Source organism: Emydura macquarii, unplaced genomic scaffold, assembly GCF_026122565.2.
Source record: "Emydura macquarii macquarii isolate MOO-44397 ecotype Brisbane River unplaced genomic scaffold, CSIRO-AGI_Emac_v2 contig_1008, whole genome shotgun sequence".
In the NCBI taxonomy this organism is placed as follows: domain Eukaryota; kingdom Metazoa; phylum Chordata; order Testudines; family Chelidae; genus Emydura; species Emydura macquarii.
In genome coordinates, this window is record NW_027131145.1 from 166987 (window position 1) to 173269 (window position 6283).

The window sequence follows — 6283 nt, forward strand, 5'->3', positions numbered from 1 at the left end:
CATAGGTGCACCTCAGTCTTGACTCTATACTCCCCTGGCTCTCACAGCCCGCCCCACAGCTCTGCCAACCTGCAGCCTCCTGCTATCCCAGTCCCGGGCTCCTCCATGCCCCCTAAAGCTCTGCCAACGCCCATTAATCCTGGCTTGTAACCCCAGCTTCTATCCCATGTCTGGGCTAACACTCAGAACACAACAGCTCTGCCGCTGAGCTTCAATCCCGACCCGCAGACACCTGCTGTCCTGTCCCATTCCCTCCTCCTCTGCCAGGGCCTGCTCACAAATTGTGTGGTCAGTTACTTGACCACTCTTTGGTTCGGCATGAAATAGGTTCAAGAGAGAAACTAAGCAACAAGTCAGGTTGAATGCTATACATCAACAATAACATAGTGCAGGAGAAAGGTTCAACACGATACCAGTCTCCGGGAATCCATCTCGTTGCAGCTCTGTTACTTTCACCTTCCACAGAAGCTGTCCTGTCAAAGTTATACCCCGATAGCCATCTATTTATACCCAGCCTGTCTGCAGGTACAAGGTGCTGTGTCTGTCATCTGAACCGACTTGTCACCTATCCATTTTCTACCTTGTTCTTCTGGTATCACAGTGTAACCCCTCTCTCTTTGTTCAAACATGTGTTTCAGGTTCGAAGGGCATGAGGGCACCTCCTAAGTTTGTATTAGGCCTAGAACCATCAAATGTCCTGTCATCTTCTTTTGGGACATTTCAGGCAAGGCCTGTGAGAGTGACTCCCTATCTGCCACTTTCGCGAAGCACTCCTCTGTCCTGATCTTGACAAATTCCCTAATTGCTCAAGCCAAAACACACTTCAGTGAATGCAAGAGGTTATGGGATACTTAGCATAAGTGGGCAGGGTTATATCAAAATCATAGGCCAATTTAGGCTCTATAACTGCTGTAATATTTGTGCTTAATGCATACTAAGAGATATATGGTGCAGAAAATACATACGATGCGCATAGATGCCAGACAGCATGTACTAATCAACAGTGCTGACCTGCGGTCCCATGATGCTTCATGTCTGGGCTGTCACCCACAGAGCTCTGATGCCTCCCAATCACAGAATCATAGAAGATGAGGGTTGGAAGGGACATGAGGAGGTCACCTAGTCCAACCCCCTGCTCAAAGCAGGACCAACCCTGACTAAATCATCCCAGCCAGGGCTTTGTCAAGCCACGGCTTAAAAACCTCTAAAGATGGATTCCACCACCTCTTTAGGTAACCCATTCCAGTGCTTCATCATCCTCCTAGGGAAAAACCTTTTCCTAATGTCCAACCTAGACCTTCCCCACTGCAACTTGAGACCGTTGCTCCTTGTTCTGTCATCTGCCACCACTGAGAACAGCCTAGCTCCATCCTCCCTGGAACCCCCTTTCAGGTAGTTAAACGCTGCTATCAAATCCCCCCTCACTCTTCTCTTCTGCAGACTAAACAAGCCTAATTCCCTCAGCCTCTCCTGATAAGTCTTGTGCTCCAGCCCCCTCATCATTTTTGTTGCCCTCCGCTGGATTCTCTCCAATTTATCCTCATCCTTTTTGTAGTTGGTCTACACTAGTAATAAAAGTCACATCTGGTTAAAATTTTCCAGTTGTTTTACCAGAGACATTTTGTTTTTAAAAAAATCTGTTGAGGATTTGATTGTTTGTTTTATTTTCCGTTTTTGTTCGTGTCTTTTAATTTTTCATTATTATTGTTTTTTGGCCGAAAGCCAAATCCAGACATCAAAAAATGCTTGATTTTGGAAAACTGAAAGCTTCATGTTTCTACCAAAAACTAAGCCATTTTATATTTTTGAATCCTTTTGATGACGTTATTTTCTGAATCTGAAAAAAAAATGCATAAAAACAATCTTTGGGGCTTTTGAAACAGATTTTTTGGTTCATTTTTTGAAGGGTGGGATTTTCACTGAAAAAATGGAAAATTTTGAATGGAAATAATTTTTTTCATGAAAGCAACACACTGTCACACCAGATAAGTTGTCTGCTTATCAGAGATGTTGTGCACTTTGGGATCTCATTGATACCCATTGGGATGTGTAGGTGCTTTGCATCTCTCAGCATGAAACCAATTACTGAGATGCCACATGTTTAAAAGTATTAGTTAATCATTTATAAGAAATGACTGATATTTGTGCAGTATCCTCAGTATGGCCCTGTCCTGAAGGGTTTACAATCCAAATCATAACATGATGAGGAATGGTATTCTCAGTCGGGAATGGAAAGGAAGCCAGTGGCTGTAATAGGAAAAATGCATGGTTGCTTTTGATAGTACCGTGGGTGTGCTGAGGATACATAATCAATCATTTAAAGAGAAAGACAGCTTTGATGCGCATTCATAACTGGTCTCAGAACTGAGGATTTTGACCCCAGTGCCACAATTGGATCTGTCCAAATGAACTCCCGTGCTGGTGAAGAGCCCCATTTATTTCACTGGGACTCCACATGAGTGCCAGGATCCGTCCATGGAGATCCAGTTCAATGAAATGGGCTGTAAAGTCCTGTTGTACTCTGCCATTTGCTTATATGACAATGGCACTTACCACTCAACCACTCCCTTCCTTCAGCTCACATTTTCGCCCCTCTCCTCAGCCTCTGCTGAGGTGACAGACCCAAAACAAGATTGAGAGACAGTGACGCTAAGGGAGTTCGAGATAGATTCATCCCCCTGTTGGGTGTCATTGACCAAAATGTCTACTAGTTTGCACTGAGGTTGATTTTAGAAGTCAATGAGGTTACACAGATTTGATTGAGGGCAGAATGTGTGTAAAAAATGGGGTCAAATAGCTGGCAGAATTACACCTGATGAACCTATATTGCTGATGGGGAAGGTTTTAGCTGCGTCAGGATTTAGGCACCTTAATAATGTGTGGTTTTTAAATTCGGGTGCTTAGTAATTCCTGAAAATCAAGCCCCTTTATGGTTTCTCAAATCAACCATCCAAAAATTAAGAAAATCAAAATCACCACCCACTTTACAAATTGTGGCCTATAACATTATGCCCTGTTTAATGTCCAGGGCTAATGAAAAACGTCTTTGACTTGCACATATGGGGATCAATTCACCACTGCCCACTCCACTTTTCTGCTGGGATAATTCCACTCAAGTCATTCTAGTCATGCTGGGGTAAATCTAGGGTAACACAGGAGTTAATGAGACCTATTTATTTACCAATCCCTGACAGACAATAGATACAGATATTCAAGATGCCATGTTGACAAAGTTATCTGACCAAACACAGCACTGATTGGAAGGTTATTTTCAATTTAGTTTCTTAATACTTTAATATTTTTTCACCTGTACCACAACAGAGTGCATGGGATAAATAATATGGGATCTGGTTTAGAAGAAAAGGTAGTACAGGTGGTTTCCAAAAGCAGATCTCTTTTTATGACTCTCAAGATGAGGAATGTTTAAGAACTAATATGACAAGGTGTTGATTCCGGTGTAATTAAAAAAAATACTTGTGTAAATCCACATGGAATAGGACCCACTTTATTTTTATCCAATTTAGAATCTATCTATCTATCTATCTATCTATCTATCACATGGAATTTCCATAACCTGTTATTATGCTGATTAATTTAATTTCTTTTTTTCTTCTTACAGGTCAGTAAATGTGAATGGAAAACCAAACCAATGTGAATGAGTTCATTCTTATGGGACTTTCAAATGACCCACAACTCCAAATTTTCCTCTTCCTGGTGTTTTTAGTTATTTACCTGATCACGCTGGTGGGAAACACGAAGATCATGCTGGTGATAAGGGAAGAGCCTCACCTCCACACCCCAATGTACTTCTTCCTGTCTCAGGTGTCCTTCGTTGATATCATTTATTCCTCAGCCATTGTCCCTAAGATGTTGGTGAATTTCCTAGCAAAGCACAAAACCATTTCTGTCAATGGTTGCATTGCCCAGATGTTCTTCATCTTCCTCTCATCTGGTACTGAAGTTTTCATACTGTCAGGGATGGCTTATGACCGCTATGCTGCCATACGTCACCCATTGCATTATGCGGGGACCATGAACAAATGAGTGAGCAGCCAGTTGGTGCGTGGTTCCTGGACAATGGGGCTTTTGTATTCACTGTTAAACACTATTCCTGTGTTAAAGGTGCACTTCTGTGGCCCCAGTGAAATCAGGCATTTGAGCTGTGAGCTGCCTCAGTTATTACAGCTGTCTTGTACTGGGAGCTTCACCAATAAAATAGTACTTTTTTCTTCTGCTGTGATATTTGGTTTCAGCTCCTTCCTCCTCACCCTGGTCTCCTATATTTACGTCATCTGCTCCATCCTGCGGATACACTCCACAGAGAGAAGACATAAAGCCTTCTCCACCTGCAGCTCCCACCTCATTGTGGTGGGTTTATTGCATGTGACAGCTCTTTCCCGGTACATGAAACCCAGCTCAGTCGATTTGCTGATTCTAGATGAACTCTTCTCCATCCAGTACAGCATTAATTAAATTAAATAAATAATAAATATTAGTAATTAATTATTAATCCTCTCCCAATGCAAAGCCATCTCATTCAAACAGTGCATCCTCCAGATGTTCTCTTTTCACTGCATCGGGGGTGTGATGGTGTTTTTCCTTGTGGGGATGGCGGTTGACCAGTACGTGGCCATTTATAAACCACTGAGATACTTGATTATCATGAACCAGGGTGTGTGCTTGGGGATAGTGGCACTGGCATGGCATGGCTGGGTGGATTGGCTCACTCTGCTGTTCAGATTGGACTGATCCTCCAGTTACTGTACTGTGGGCCGAACATCCTGGACAATTTCTACTGTAATGTCCCACAGATCAACAAACTGGCTTGCACCGACACCCATGTGGTCGAGCTGCAGATGGTCTTCAATGGCGGAGTGCTCCTTGTAGTCGTATTCATCGTTCTGCTGATCTCTTACACCATCATCTTAGTCAAGATCAGGACCCACGTCACGGACGGGAAGCGCAAGGCTCTGTCCACCTGTGGAACCTGGATCACCGTTTAATATTCATACCCACCATCTTCATCTATGCTCGGCCCTTCAAGAAGTTTGCCCTGGACAAGGTGGTGTCCATCATTTACACAGTGATCACCCCCATGCTGAACTCAATAATCTACACGCTGAGAAACGCTGAGATGAAAAAGGCCATCAGAGACTGGTGAGTAGAATCCTGTTCTCAGGGAGGAAACTAAAGACATAATTTATTTTTGAGAGATCATTTCTATAAGAAACCAGACCTCAGCTTATCAGAGAGGGGATGCATATGCCACGTGAACTGTGTATTCCATCGAAAGAGGTCATATCCTGCACACTCATGGAACAGTTCGTCCGTAAATAAGTTACAGACCAAGGGCCATAATCCCCTTTGAAGTCTGTGCAGCCATCTGATGTAAATCAGCATAGCTCCATTAGACTAGATGGATCATATTCCTAGCCGGTGTAAATCAACGTACAGTTGTTTCATTGCAGCCAGTAGACCAAATCCCCAGCTGTAAACCTGCACTGCTCCACTGGAGTCAATGGCTGAGATTCCCAGTTGAAGCTATTCAGTGAGTTCTGTAAATATTTTACATCAGATGAGGATATGACCTTGAGAATTTCTGGTAAAAAAATTTCCTATGAATGATTTCAAACCCTGGAGAAAAAATCACAAAGATCATAATCTTCTTCTGAGGAGAAAAATATTGAAAAATGTTGAAAAGAATTATGTAACATAAATAACTCTTAACTGGAATGAAGATTTTATTATAGAATGTTCCTCTAAATTAATTGGATATTCTAATATTTTATGGCTTCTCCTTTTCTGTCTTATACAAATATACGGCTTATTTGTATTTCCCATAGGACAAGTCAGCAATATGTTTTAGTAAAATTCAGTCTTTACTTTTACCGAGAATTAGGGGGGTTGGATTGTTTGTTTATTTTAATAGATAGATCCATTTATATTTATATATTTATAGGTTCAACTAATGTTGTCTTTGATTGTCAATTCCTGAAATAAAAATGTATTTCAAAAGATCGCAAATGATATTTACTTTACTTTTCAGGAGAAGAACAACATGAAAGAACCAGATTACCGTCTGCATGAGATAGAACTGTTGGCCAGGATTTTCAGTCTTTCCATTTTAGATACTTATAAGGTATCCATAACAGAGTATCTGAGTGCCTCACAACTCTTAGTCCTCACAACACCTGTGTGTGATAGGAAAGTGCCAGTGTCCCTCTTCTGCAGAAGGGGAACTGAGGAAGAAAGGGATTAATTGACTTGCCCAAAGTCACAGAAG

General features: G+C 41.9%; 2 pseudogenes; both read left to right on the top strand.

Moving 5' to 3' along the window:
• Positions 1–3633: 3633 nt before the first annotated feature.
• LOC137150677 (olfactory receptor 8S1-like) lies at positions 3634–4473 on the top strand (annotated as a pseudogene).
• Positions 4474–4509: 36 nt separating this feature from the next.
• On the top strand, positions 4510–5199 carry LOC137150685 (olfactory receptor 4D1-like; annotated as a pseudogene).
• The last annotated feature ends 1084 nt before the right edge of the window (positions 5200–6283 follow it).